General features: G+C 31.8%; 1 protein-coding gene across 1 annotated transcript in view; it reads right to left on the bottom strand.

Moving 5' to 3' along the window:
- The window catches only part of REPTOR (repressed by TOR), a 68,871-nt gene that overhangs the window by 47,071 nt on the left and 5,835 nt on the right, over window positions 1-15,965 (bottom strand). The window contains exon 2 of the mRNA XM_036377837.2: window positions 6,286-6,336. The gene's annotated coding sequence lies outside the window, so the exon portion shown is untranslated. The remainder of the gene's footprint in view (window positions 1-6,285; window positions 6,337-15,965) is intronic.

Here is a 15,965-nt window from a genome sequence, read left to right as displayed (position 1 = left end):
GCTAAAAATAGCTCCTACATACAAAAATTATATTTCAGCCAAATAATCTCATTACTCCATTTTGAAAAAGGACAAAAATTAGGATATATGGAAAAAATTAAAGTAATTTCACCTCAAAGGCACAGGACAAAAACTTTATGGGAAGGTATGATAACATATGTATTAATACATATACATAAAAGTGCTGGAGAACGTCGACACATATGAAAGCAAAAGCAAATTCACCAAAACGGGTACATAAAATATAAACTCTATATACCTATATATAATAAAAATAGGAAAACCCGTCCTTGAACGGTGTGTCTGAAGTTCAACACAAAGAAGAATCGAACAAGCAAAACAAAACATATCAAAAACAGAACATAAATAAATGTAAATAGAAGTTACAGAAGCTAATGGATAATGGAGTACACGGGAGGAGGACGCCATATTTCACATATTTACTCCAACCAAATGCCACAAATAGGCGCCGAGATGGAGAGGTGAAGAGGGACTAGCATAAAAGCGAAAGTGAACGATGAGTCAGCTTATACCAGACATATTTGTTTTGCTGGTTGTTATAGGCGATATGGTGAAATGAAGTAAGGTCAGTGATACTAGCGGCAGAATAGATGTGGGGAAGGTATTAGGTGGAAAATTGTACCATATATAGTATATAAAACATGTATGTGGAAGATGTAGAAATGCTTTTGGCTAGTAAATACCTAATATATAGTTGGAAGCAAGCGCAAAAGTAACTGAAAAGTAAAACAAACACATTTGGACGCCTAAAAGAGACACGACGTCGCAACAAAGCAAACAAGAAGAGAAATAAGGTGGAATAAGCACCGAAAATTCCTCAATGAATTTCGCCAAATAACTGAGGTTATGGCAAATGAATAGTACCGAAAATTTTCCACTACCAACGCTTATAGCGTACGAGTGACAACAGTTGTCCTTAGCAAAAGCTGTGTGAGGCGTTCTATTGGCCTGGGCGTAGGCGTAACGATATGGCCTTGGAAGTGAGTTTATGTTAGCGTTTTTACTTTCTTTTTTCCCCCAGCATTAACGTTTGTTTTGTTTTGTCTTTTTCCACATTTTATTTCAATTTATTACATCGCATTGGTGTTGTAAAGTTTTTATTAGGCTGAGTCGACTGCTGTTGCTGCCTCTAATGTACACACACACACACCTGTAAGCGTTGCGTAAATATTTACCAAAACACACATACACTAGCAGTAGCCACAGGCATAGTGAAATGGGCGCACAGTGCGTATACGCAACCCATGCACGCCGTAATTATGTAGGACTTGTTCAGCAGTTGCGTGGGCACACAAAGAAGTTGTGGACGCAAATGGGCAATAAAGTGGCGTCACAATAATGCAATATGCGAAATTTGTAAAAAAAAACCAACAACAAAATGGTTTATTTACAAATCATAGAAGCGTGTAGTGAGTTTGTATGCTCAGTCAAATGGAGCCCTGGGAAAGGTAGATGTGATCTGAGCGCACAGAAATGTGTTATAAATATTTAAATAACACAACAATTAAATCTTAGTTAGACACTTAAATGCAGCAAAAGAGATGGTTGCAAAATTATCTAACCTTAAAAGTTTTCTTAAATTATAAAAATTATACTTAGCTTTGCGTACTTATGCTTAAGTGTTTGGTGTAAATATGTATGTTAGCACATAACGGTTTTTTTCGTGTTCACCATAACTGCATTTTTAACACTCCAGATAATTTAGGCACAATATTTTCTATCTTATGGTATATTTTTTTCAAGGAATATTGTTGACGTTTTTCAAATTGCTGCAGTTTTTTCTACAAACACGCAAACTAACAGTAGTTTTTTCGAATTCGAAAATTCTGTTGCGAATTATTTTCACAGAAAACATTTTTTGATGTCTACATGATTCACGGTGACCTGCTCCCGAAAAAGCCCGTCTGCTTTTTATTATTTTGACTTTAGCAAAGTTCAAAAGCAACTGTAAATTATAGTTTTATTTCTAAACAAGTAATAGCACTAAAGTGTGGCATTATATCACATGGAATCGGTTCAGATAAAATAAAGGTCTCAAATTTCCATTTTTAACCGCTTTAAGAAAGCTTAAGAGCCTTAAGTGCTTGTCTATAAATCTGGGGTTTTTCGATTTTCTTAATTTTCTAACGTTAACAAGTTAAATTAGCAATTCTGTCGTAAACCCCGAGCACAGTAATTTTTTACTAACGGCGTAATAATCCCAACCGTTATGTACTAAACAGTTCTTCAGTAACGAAATGAGAAATTTCTGTTTAATACAAAAAAAAAAAATTAATTTTCTGAGTTTGGTTTTCAATTAATTTTGGTAGCATTACAAGAGCTTAAAAGCTCGCTAAATAATGAAACAAAAGTTAAATACTAAGGTAAATCAAAGTTAGATAAAGAGAGAAAGGTAAACTCCTAGTACACAGGGTAAATACAGAAATTCGTGCAGCTTGTTGCGAAAATGAAGAATATAAACAGAATAACAGGTAGATAGCAGCAGCAACAACAACACGAAGCTGTAAAATAATTATTTTGTATATATTTGAAATTTATATAAAGTTATTAGATACACATACGATATAAGATTTATATACATATGTACTAATATATGCTATACATTTGTAATAAAAATAGCAGCAATAAAGTCGTTGAATGTATGTATATATGCATATGTGTGAGTATATATCTGTATATAAACGTAGTAACCTTCAGTATAACCACTGACAAGGACATGCGTAGATGTCTATATACAAAGTTTGTAAACAAATACATCGCATTTTATATAAGTACATATGTATATATAAATTTTTTGAATGTATATGGTATGTATTTGCATGTATGTATTTACGTGAGCAAATAAAAATTAAGGGTGTTGAAAGTAATGCGAAAGACGGCGAAAACATAAAAGACACATACACACAAATATTATATGTAAAACAAGAGGATTAGCAGAGTGGCGAGCAGAGTAACGCCGAACGCAACAGGATTATGTAGGCATCCTGTGGAAGTTTTCGTAGCGATATTTTGCAATTATTTTATTTATTTTTATCATTTATTTTGCGTCGTAACATTTTTTTAAAGCAGAGTGAGCATAGAAAGATTTTCGGTGGTTATGAGAAAAAAATGTATTCGCGTCTATTTTGACTGGCGATATCGATTTGTTTACATTCGTGAAAAATACATACATACATTTTATTAATATAACTGTTATACATTGCTGTTCTTGTTGTATTATGTAAAATTTGACACCTACGCACGCTAGCTAGTACTCAAACACATCCGAGCAGTCAATGGAATAGAAAAGAAAATGAAACATTAAGGATAACGGTAAAACAGGGCGTGTAGGTGTCGTGATAAAACAAAATCTTTTCTTGTTTACAATTGGGTATAATATTTTGTGTCAAAGTCAATTACATTGCTGACAGTCATAAGAATATGTAGAAATTTCCTAATCGTTGTCGGGGGCGTATGCGCAACTAAATCATAAAAAAATGTTAACTTTATAAGAGCAGGTGTGTTGTTTCGCAAGCGATTTGATGGCGTTTGAAGTAATAAGTAACGAAAATTTATTTTTCATTATTTGTAGAAAAAGAGGACAATGCTGTTCAAAATTCGAAATTGTTTACTTGAAAAATATATGTATATACATACATACATATTTATATTAATTATATTTTTTGAATAAATACAAGTTTATTAAAAGTAAAGAAAATAAAACTATCAAAAATAAATTTGTAAAAATTTTACTTATTTTGTAAAAGTTTTTACTTTTAAAACATATCAAATATTGTATAAAAAAAAAAAAAAATTTAAAAAAACGTATAAAAATAATAAGATAAATCAGAGCTTTGCTGAAATTACAAAAATAAAATAATACATAAAAATAATAAATTAATATGAAAAATAAAGATATAATCAATTAAAGCAAAAATATAATAAAAGTTACAAAATTATAGTGCAAAAAAATTGAAAATTATAATTTTTTAAAATAATATTGTAAACAAATAATATTAAAAAAGTATAATATAACCAAATTTTGTATTTATTGCTAAGTTGTGTTATTGTTTTTAACCGAAATCTTAAGAATCTGTATGTAGGCAGTATATTTTTAAAAATTCTTTTGTGGCAAAAAATAATATATAAAGAATATGTACTTTTTGTTGCCAAAAATAATATTTTCTGCATGCCCACATGTGGCTAATATGATTGCTAACCATGCAACAATTAAATAAAAGCTTGCGAAACAAAAAACCAAAAAAATTACACTTGAAAATTATTGCCTTGAAATAATTTCGATGAAATGCCATCGATTGAAAAACCATTTTTCAGTATTTTTAAACAAAGAATGAGTTCACGTAACGGACGTTGAAAAAAATTTCAATATTTATAAAGGAAAAAATATACAAAAGGAAATATTAAAAAATAATAATTAAAAAATGTAAAAATTGAAAAAAAGTAATAATATACGCAATGAAAAGCAAAAATTTTACGAAATATATTTGAGCAAAAAATAACAAAAAAAGAAATGTGTAAAAAATATAATAACAATGTAAAAAATTGGGCTTTATTTTATTTATTTAACAATTTTTTTTTTAATTTTCTTTTTCTTAAGTTCTAAAACTCAAAAAAATCACACCTTAAGTACGACTATAGTACAATTAACTTAGCATCCTCCAAAAGTCATTAAAATATTTCTAGCGGTAATTAGAAAACAATGTTTATGAGAAATTAACTTAGCGATTACCGCACATTACAGAATTGCATAAATTCACGAAGCTGCAAAAAATGCAAATGCTTTCCGGCAGCTTCTAATAATAATAACGGATCGCAGGCAATTAAAATTATATGCATGCGAAATGAGTGCGGGAAAAAGCACAGAGCACGACATGGCATAGCATTGCATGAGATGACAACTCTTTAAAAATAATAAGCAAAAGCAAATAAATGCTTAAGCAAAAGCAATGAAAAGTAAACAAACGTAAACAAATTACCGTAATTTGTAATAACTAGCGTGAGCAGCGGTAAATCACAGCACATACAGACATTATTATATACAGAAATATAAATATATACAGATGTATAAGTGTGCGTATATGCATTTTATACGGCGACTCAGAAAAGCTGGCAACTCGCTGTCCACGCCGCCGTGAGGGGTGTGCGACTTGACTGTCTGCCGCTCACAGACGGCACAATAAAGTGCAATTGTTCATTTTGTTTGTGTTTGTTTTTGTTAATGAAGGCGATTTTCAAGTTGAATGGCATTTTGCAGTCATAAATGTTTTTTATTGCAAAAAAAGTTAATAAAAAATAAATAAATACAAACTTAAGTATGTGCAAATGTTTATATACATATGTGTACGCAGCAATATATACACATTTTTATTGCAAATATTTTGGCAATTTTTACACCTTTTTACAGCAAAGAGCAGCAAGCTAAGAAAAAATAGGAAAACTTGTGGAATTTCATGCGAAAAAAGTGGCTGCGAGACTGTATTTTGTAAACAAAAGCCAACAAAAGCTGCACGGTAACAGTTAGTTTACACAAAGTGTTGACGCAAAACTGCAAATGGATTATTGGCGGAGTGGGCGAATTTGTTTGTGTTTATTTTTTACTTAACGCTGATCTAAGCTACTTTGGTTGATTATCAAGCTGTGTGGGTGAGCGCTAGGAAAGTTTTCATTTAAGTACATTTGTTTATTTTAGTACAAAAATATAATAACATTGAATTTAAAAAGGAAAGAAAAAGTAAAAAAATATTATATAAATGATAAAAAAATAAATTAAAAAGTACAAAAAGATTAAAATAATTATTTATTAATTTTTAATATAAAAAAAAATTAAATTGAATTTGAAAAATAAAAGAAAAAGTAAAAACAATATTTAATAATAAAAATAAATATTAAAAAAAAAATTAATAAATATAAAAATATCCAAACATGTATTTAATTATTTTTAATATAAAAAAAAATTAAAAATAAATTTAAAAAGGAAAGAAAAAGTAAAAAAAAAATTAAATAAATATTTAAAAAATAAATTTAAAAATACAAAAAGATTGAAACAAGTATTTATTTATTTTTAATATAAAAAAAAGTAAAATTGAATTTAAAAAGAGAAGAAAAAGTAAAAAAAAATTACATATATATTTAAAAAATATCGAAAGATGAAAACAATTTAAACGGGAAAGAAAAAATAAAAATTTAAAACAAGAAATAAAATTTAAAAAAATTAAAGTAGATATTTTACAGGAATGCCTAAAATAATATTTTTCCAAATCTTACCTTAACTAAAAATTTAACGCCGCCTGTGTTTATACTGGCTTTACGTTGTTGCTGCAAATATAAGAGAAAGAAATTGTTGTTTTTAGAAAATTCATACAGAAAATAAATGCTTTTATACACATATATATAGTTACTATATAATTTCATATATATCTTACTATATACATACATATTTAGAAATAAATGCATTTACTAATACAAATTTGCTAGGTAAATTGTGATGTGTTTCTTGCCAAGTCCAAAGTGCAATTGAATCGCTTTGTGTTGTTTGCAAATGCTTTACATACACTCGTACCCGCCCACATACAAGTACATACATACATAGACAATGTTTATGATCTCATTGAAAGTTATGTCTTTAATTTTTATTTTAACCTGCTAAATAGTTATAATTATGAAAGAAATTGAACAAAGGCTTCGAATAGTAACAATACTGAATCACGCAGAGATGTATACATTGCCACTTAAAAGTAAGAAATAACTATGTAGGGTTTTCAGTATTTTGGAATAGTAGTATTAGTTCGAAAAATATTTGACTGGTTTGAAAAAAAAAATTATTAAAAAATTTATTATTTTCGTTGATAATTATCTTATTCAAATATCATATTGAAAATTAAATTTAAAAAATGGAAAGATGATAAAAAAAATTGGAGTTTCCAAAGATCTTTTTATTGGCCTATAAAATAAAAATATATGAGATATGCATATATATTAATAATCAAGTATAAAAAAATTTTAGAAAGAAGTTATAGTAAGATAAAACAAAACAATAACAAACTTCGTGGAAAATTTAATATACCCTGTTCAGGGTATAACAAAACATACACTTTAACAAAGCAAGCAATACAAAATTTAATTTAATTAAAAATTTTGTTTTATTTAATTTTTATGGTGACTTTTTCTATGCACAGTTTTGCTCTTTTAATAAAACTAACGTAAAATTTATTATAAAAACAACAAAAATGTTAAAACAAAAGCTATATTTTGAACGAAAGCATAATATATGCACATACATATATTAGTAAAGAATATGCAAAGACAACAACAAGTCAGCTAACTAACTAGTAAATAGATGAATCATCACACTTGGGTCATTCGCAGACGGAAATGCATGAAAGAATCCGTTTTGAAATGCAAATGTCACTTCTAAGAAGTAAGCAAAAGAAAAATAAGAAAAAATCGGCAAACAACGGGTTAACACTATACTGAAGAAAAGAGGAAAGGAAATTACCATATGGAATATAAAATTAAATTACTTCACATACAACGATGCATATGTACTTATTTGCATACATACTACAAAAGCATATGTGTGGGTGTAGATTCGAAGAATTAAAATATTATATATATATATATAGTATAATCAAATATAACAATAAACTTATATGTATGTATATATGTAACCTAAACAAAGACTCTGATGACGTGGGTATGTGTGGGTGGGAGGCGGAAAATATGAAGCACAAGAGTTTTGGGGGTTGATTGCCCTAATCCAGTGGGTATGTATTGGATTGTGGAACGTTATATACAGACAAAATACACACATATATATATTTAAACATATATTTTACATTAAAAAATATATTGTAATATGCTTTAGCTTAAGTAACATAATTTCTGAATTTATGAATTCATTTATTTAAATTTAGTTAATTAGGAAACCATGATATTTAATTTACCTTCAAAAATGTTTATAATTAATAAATTAATGAAATTAATTAACTTAATTTTACTAAATTAAAATATATTTGTTAAGACATAAATAATAAATGTATATACATTTTACCAAAAATATGCATTTATATTGTTATACTCTCGCAACCTGTTGCTACAGAGTATAACAGTTTTGTTCACCTAACGGTTGTTTGTATCACCTAAAACTAATCGAGTTAGATATAGGGTTATATATATATAAATGATCAGGATGAAGAGACGAGTTGAAATCCGGGTGACTGTCTGTCCGTCCGTCCGTCTGTCCGTCCGTCCGTGCAAGCTCTAACTTGAGTAAAAATTGAGATATCTTTATGAAACTTGGTAGACATGTTTCTTGGTACCGTGAGACGGTTGGTATTGCAGATGGGCGTAATCGGACCACTGCCACGCCCACAAAACGCCATTAATCAAAAACAAATAACTTGCCATAACTAAGCTCCGCAATAAGATACAAGACTGTTATTTGGTACACAGGATCACATTATGGAGAGGCATCTGCAGTTAGAAGTTTTTTTTTTAAGTGGACGTGGTCCCGCCCGTTTTTAGAGCCTCTATTGACGGTGTGAAAATGGGTAAAATCGGGTGACAAGCCCGCCCACTCCCCATATAAATTAGACAGTGGGCGTGGCACAGCCCACTTTTAGGTGAAAACCCATATCTTGAGATCTGCTTAACCAATTTCAACCAAATTCGGTGCATAACGTTCTTTTCATATTTCTATGTTATATTGCGAAAATGGGCTAAATCAGACTACAACCACGCCTATTTCCCATATAATACCATTTTCAATTCCATCTGATTCTTTTACTTTCCACTATGCATATCAAGCAACAATGATTATATCGGGGTAAAACTTTACGTGAATAATACGTTTAATGTATGCCACTTTGTGGCCAAAAATTGTCTAAATCGAACCAAAACTGTTCAAGCCCCTAAGTACTAAATATGTGGCCCCAGTGCCTATAGTTGACCTTCTACCGAAAATATCAGTCAATCCACAAAGAAATCTCAAACGAGTATACCACATGACTTTGCGAGAGTATAAAATGTTCGGTAACATCCGAACTTAGCCCTTCCTTACTTGTTTTATATTAAATTTAAATTTTTTAAAGCATTTATTTACTTTTCAAATTTATTTTAATTTAGGTAATTAATTTCGTTAATTACATAAGTAGTTTTATATTAAACCAACTAATTTTCGTTTTAAGTCAATTTCGATACTTAAGTTTGTTAATGAAGTTTATTTACTTTTCTTATTAAATTTAAGTTAGGTGATTAATTTTGTTAATTTAGTAATTTTGTATTAATTTAAATTTGTTTTTTTTTTAAATTTATGTTGTTTTCTAATTTATTTCAATTTAGGTAATTAATTTTGTCAATTACATATGAAATTTAATATTAAACTAAATAATTTTTTTTATTTACTTTAATTTAATTTAGATAATTAATTTTGATAATTAAGTAATTTTAAATTCAATGGAAACAAAGATTAAATTTGTTTAGAACTTCTCAGGAAAAGTTAAACTAATTTTTTTCAACTAAAGTAAATTAAAAAAAAACTGTTTAAACCAACTTTTCCAATATATTATATAATATGCAACTTACTGATATAAATTTAATTAAATTTTTTGTATACTTATAAAAATTTTAAATAATTTTAAATCGAAAATAATTTTTTTGTACTTCTAAAAACATTTACATTTTTTACATACACGGAAGCAGTTTTTAACTCCGTCGACTCACCGACTTATAAACTGAGTCACTAGCACCAAGAACTGCTTCATAAAAACTAGTCCAACAAAGAATAACAAACTTGCTCCAATAGAATTGACGAATAATAACAAGTCAACAAGTAAACAAAGACGTTCGTAGAACTTAAGTGGCCGAAACAAGTTCCCTCCAAACCGGCTGTGGACAAAAGCACCTAAACCAATCAGGTACCATAAAAACTAACGGCAATCGGCAAGTACAACTACTACTAAACGTAATGATTACGCGACGCAAGTCCCTATCAACGAAGCAAAACAACCGCACACTACGCGAGGACACAACAAAAACGTAAACATCCGACTCCGTTGGATTGCACTGGAAAACTGTGTCAGCGCTGAAGGCAGCAATGCTCAGGAAGCTAAAAACTTCGCCAACAAGCATTGCCAGTTAGCGAGGAAATGCAACCACCACTTTGCTTCAGGACTTTCAGGTTGTACGCTGCTTCGGTGAGCGCGTGCGTCTCCCCCTCGCCTTGTGCTTAACACACAGCGAGCACTTTCCGCAGAATAACTGGTCGATGGAGTACAACAAGTCCTTGCTTTTCTCGTGCTTTACGAAGTCGTAGAGTAATAACGAGCAGGGAACACTAAATGAATGCCAACAACAGGAAAAGAAGTAATAATACAACTCAAAAACATAGATAAATCAAAACAAGCAGTGGAGGAAGAAGAAGCAACAGTGGAAGAGACAAAATATAAATTCACTGAAACATACCCTTATGGCGAATTGACAATTCAAGGATTTCTTATGATTTTCTAACAAGGCAAAAGCCAATCTAATAGTCGAAGGCCACAAGGGGAAGTTTGAAGGCAGAAGCGAAGCTGAAGCTGAGACACCACGCTGAAAGTCCTTGTGTATGTGAATTTTCATTGAAACATACAACTAACCCTCTTTCAATGCTTTGCTTATTTAACTCCCTCCTGGTCGCCGCGCAACCTTGCTCGACAGCTAGTTAAATGCCAGCAAACATTGCCGACACAAATGGCGAAGGGTGGAAAAGCATTTGTTGAATGCTTGAAGGTCTCATCTAAGAAACACAATCATAGCAACAGGAGGAAAAACTTGGCGATAGTAAATCATTGGGAATTTATACACACATTGTCTGCCGGGTGAAGTGGGTTTTTATTAAAGCGAAAATATACTTGGCAGTACAGTTAAGGGGGCTACACTATTTGGGGTTTCAGCTGTAGCGTAGTTACAAGAGGAGTGAAATTATAGTGTCTGAGAGCTTAAAATTTAGACGATTAAACGATATCTCAGACTCCAGCGAAATACTCGAAACAATATATCTTTCATCTTTGTGGTTTGAACAGACACGGACATTATTTATGAAGAGGAAACATTCAAAGGAAAAATTATATATTTTTTACATCTACAACACATTCTTTATCAAAAGAGGACGTAGTTCAATGTCTTGTTTTCAAGTTTTCTAGAGTGGCGAATCGAAGAAACAGCTAGTATAAAAAATAATGTAGCAACAAATAGAAATATAATACCAAGCGATTATAAAAGTCGCTCAGCCCTTCTTTAACATCATCCTGGCAGCTTTTGCGAGTAGTTCCTTAGATTTCCTTACTCTCATATGCTCGAAAGAAAGCCTTTTAAGCATCTTACTAATGATTTTGATGCTTTCGGATAGATTGAGATATTATAAAAATTACGTAAGGACTTCTACAATTACTTTGCGATTTTAGCCGAAAACTTCACCTGTCGTTTATATATGGTATATAGGTGAAAATTCTATATACAAAGTAATCCCGTTCAGAAAAGCGTGTACCGTGTTGTATTGCATGTATGTGAATTCATGGTAAATGGTGAAGAACTATTTTCTAAATCAATTATTCTCCTTGCCTTATTGTTAGCATCCTAACAGTTCTAGTATATATATGAAGAATTCGATAGTTTTCCTGAAAATAGAAATCAAGACTACCTACCTGCCCTCTGACGATAAACCTCAAAATAAAAAGCGGTAGAATGAAGATTGATACTGAGATAGTTAGAAAAAATAGTAAATCAAAATCCATCACTTTAAAAGAAGCACAGGAAGACTTGATTAAAACTGTAACCTCTGCGTACCGATAGGTTATTTTAATTCTAGGCAAAACGCCGAGTATATTCTAGGATGAAAAAATTTTAGGCTTTCAACCTTCTTTCTCTAACATAACTTTTAGCAATTAAGGTAGTAAACGATTTAAAACTGACTTCATAGATGTAAGCATACACTTCGATAGCAGGGCGGCGATAATAGCCTTAAGCTTATTGACCGTATGCTGGAGATTAATTAGCGCATACCTAATCGCAATACCATAATTGCATCGAGCTACTTCATGGTAATACCACTAGTGGTGCTTAGCCATAGCGAAATAGCAGAATATTGTTAATCTGATGATGAAGGAAAGCAACAGAATGGTAATAAGTCAGAGCTTCGCTGCTTTTTTTCGGCTTACATTTGCGCAGTTGTGCGGTCCTTCTGAATCAAGAGAAATCGCTAAAGGCCTATAGGACTCCTTGCCCTCAGCTCAGTTGGTTTTTTGCTAGTTGTGCTAAGGTTAAAACTCTCACTGAATAACAGTTTTTTAAGTTGTTAAGAAGAAGATGAGGTAGAATCATCTCAAAACTTTCTTCTTCGCTGCCTTGACTTACGCTATCAAGACTGAAGTACCTTACAATTCCCACCTTTAATCACCTAGGAGAATTTGCTTGAACAGAAACAGATTTGCGATGCGTTCAAGGCGCTTTGTCGATACATGGAGACAAACTAAAGGAGCTTGCTGGTTTCAAAGAGGACTTATTTTTAGCGGGTCATGTTCGATCCTCACCTCAGAGATCAGCTGTAGAATCTAATTTAACCTAATGCTCACTTAAGTCTCCTACAAGTAGAAGCTGTGGAGAGTCCTCTTTCTGGCCAATTAAAATTTATCAACTCACAAAATTTTTTTGTGGTCATTATTGGAATTCGGTAATTTTTATATAAAAAAATTAAATTTTAAACCAAAAAATTTTTTTTTGACCAAAAAAAATTTTAACTCGAAATTTACTTTAAAAGTGAGTGGGCCTCTAGATGTTAAAAAAAAATTTTTTTTTCAAAAGTCTACAAATTTTACCCTCAGGCTAAGCAAAAAAAAAAATGTTTTCGCTCCAGCCTAATATATATACACATATGTATATACAAATACATAGACTTTTTTACATCTGTGCCTTCACATAAATTTTACTAAATAGTAAACTCCATTTGCCATTCTCCTCACCTCTTTAAGATTTACAACTTTTTGTGCTTTTTACAGCTCGAAATGCTTTGATTTCGCATTTTGCATTGCATTCGTTGTGCTAAGGAATTCAATCAAACATACGCACACTCACTTTTATACACATATATGTATGTATGTATGTTTATTAACTTTATGTGAAATCCTATTGTTTTGCAAACAAAAGAGGGAAGAAAATGCCTGTGGGACAGAGAACATGTTGAACGACAGTCACGGGACGCGCGCTTGTGCATAACACACATACATGAACGCTACATACATACAAACATACTTGTAGTTACACACTTACGAGAAATTCCACATATGACTGCATGTGTATGTAGGTCGCGTTTGTATGTCCTTAAGCAGTTTCGAGGACAATGGATCAGCAGCTAAAGCCTTCACACACACGTAGTGCCCTGGGCCGTGGGCCTGCGGCCGCGCGATCGCAATACTAATAAGGAAGATCGCTGGCGTGGCATACATATGTAGATGTAGATGCCTAACTATTGGTGGATGCTACACTATTCTATTTTATTATGATTTTTATTATGTTTGGTCTATTGTTTGGCGGCGAAGAAGTGAATCACGTTGCTGCAGCGCCACCGCTTTGCTTTCAACTTAATCCTGGCGTAGAGCAGCGCGTTGTAAAATAAGCAAAACAAAGCAACAAAAAGAAAACGCAGCTTAAGCTACGGCAAAAAAGAAGAAAAATTAAATACAGTAGCGGTAATATTTGTAGATACACACATACTCTTCAACAACTTACTTTCTTGTAGGTCTCTAGATAACTATGTATGCATGCGTGGCGTGGAAATTCTGCTTCGCAAAGCAAATACAATGTTGCAAAACCCTTTAGATGGCACAACAAAGCCGCGAAGAAGAAACAAGAGCAAAACAAATAAAAGCAAAAAATATAGTTCTTTAGTGACTGCCTACTTATGCTCGCGCCATTGACATTTAAATGAGGAAAATCTTTTGGAAATTTGAATGCAGCCAACCCACTTCTCAACTTCTCAAAGGGTGCCCGAACAAAAGCATATTAGTTATGCAAGAAGTCCAGAAAAAAATTGTTAACAAAAAGTGGTTGCAAGAAGGGGTAGCATTTTTTCTTGAGTACTTTCTTTTCCCTTACACATGTGCGTTTACAAATTATTATAATTTGGCTTTATGCTTATTGCTTATTGCTCGCGTTGCCGCTATGATTCACGTTCGATTGGGAAGTGGGCATAATGCAGTCAGTCAGGCGGGCGCCGTCGCGACGTTCAAACAGTGCTTCCAACTGTGCACGCTCAACTCCACGACGAAGGGGTGTGTGCATTGATTTATGTTAGGAGCTATCGTACTTTCTTCTAAACTGCATTTTGCATCTCATTAGTTGCAAAATTTTAACTGCAATCAATATCGGTGAAAAATTCATATTTATTGCAGACTGCTGTGCTGCCGCGGGGCTTGAAACGATAAAAACAAAAGTGTTACGGAATTTCGAAAACCACAAGTAATGATTTGCATACAATTTTATTGTAGGTTATGTTTGTTTATTTAATACAATTTGTTTTGAAAAGGACTATAATGAAAATGAAAAGCAATTCAATTTTTAATTCGATGTATTCTGTACTCGGGGGGATTTCTTACTCCACCAACTCCTGACCCTCCGTTCCATTTAACTCTGATCCATTTCGAGCTTGATAAATTATAATTTTCTCAGATCTTAAGCCAAGCTGATACAGACCATTTACTTCGCTGACGGTGAGCGTTAAGAGTTTAATCAATCAGGTGTGTTGTGGAATCCAAGACAGATTTGCGTAGTTGTCAGAATTGCAAACCAATTCTAATTTTCAATGTTGTCACAAAATCTGATTAGATTTTCGTTTTTACAAACGTAAGCAAAATCAATATTCGAATCAACTGTTTACTATTGTGACAAGTGAATAAATTTAAAAGCGTTTGAAAAATTTGAATTACCGAATAAAGTCTACTAAAGTGTACAATGAGTTCCGCTATTTTAACTTTTATTTTATTAGAAGAAAAAAGCAACAAAAAAATTAAAAGGACGATATTAAAAGACCACAGTAATCCACTTGATGCACCAAGGAAATTGCATGGGAAATTTGGCTTGCATTTACTTGTATGCTTGTATAGATGCTTACTTTACAGATTTATATCACATTATCGACTGAATAAAGACGAATTTGGATGTTAAATTACGTTAGTTTTGTAAATCCTCTTATAATATCTGGATTTTTTCCATAAACTCAATAACTACATATGACATTTTTTGTTTTATTCTTATGTTTTTCCCTATAGAAATAACGATAAATATAAATTATTTTCTTAGCTTACATTTCAAATCTGTCAGCGCCTCTCCTCTTGCTTTGTTTCTGATAAGCAAACCGATAACACTGGTTTTCGTGACACCCACACAAAACCGATACAATTTCTGTTTCGAACGTTAAACCAATAATATCTGCATGCATCTACTACATATTTTATCGGTTTCAATTCTGTTTCCGACAACTAACAGATTCCACAACACCCCTGAATATGTTTGTTAGAAACTTGTATGCTTGGTTTTGTTAAGATGACCCCACTAACGTGGGGGTATCACGCTTCTTGTGCATTGCAGAGAACCTAGTTAAATCACTGAGCCATATGATTTCAGTGTAAAAGTAGATTATTCTATTATAATTATCCACTGTTGTATAGCTGACTGGTAACTAATGGTACCTCTAAAACTATACTGTCACTGTACTAGCAATCGAACCTCCATGCGGTCAAATAATGGAAAATTAGTTACAGCAGCTTTAATAAAAAACACAAACTGATCTTCAAAACATATCGCTTAATAAATTCGGTGACGACACGTGCAGAAAACGACTTTGTAGTATTTGAAGGTTATGCAAAACATGGTTGAATTTTCAAAATCCGAGCATAATTTTAGAGTTTTGTTCT

Source organism: Bactrocera oleae, chromosome 2, assembly GCF_042242935.1.
Source record: "Bactrocera oleae isolate idBacOlea1 chromosome 2, idBacOlea1, whole genome shotgun sequence".
Classification (NCBI taxonomy): domain Eukaryota; kingdom Metazoa; phylum Arthropoda; class Insecta; order Diptera; family Tephritidae; genus Bactrocera; species Bactrocera oleae.
The sequence above is the reverse complement of the archived record's forward strand: the minus strand, read 5'-3'. Positions and strand labels throughout refer to the sequence as shown.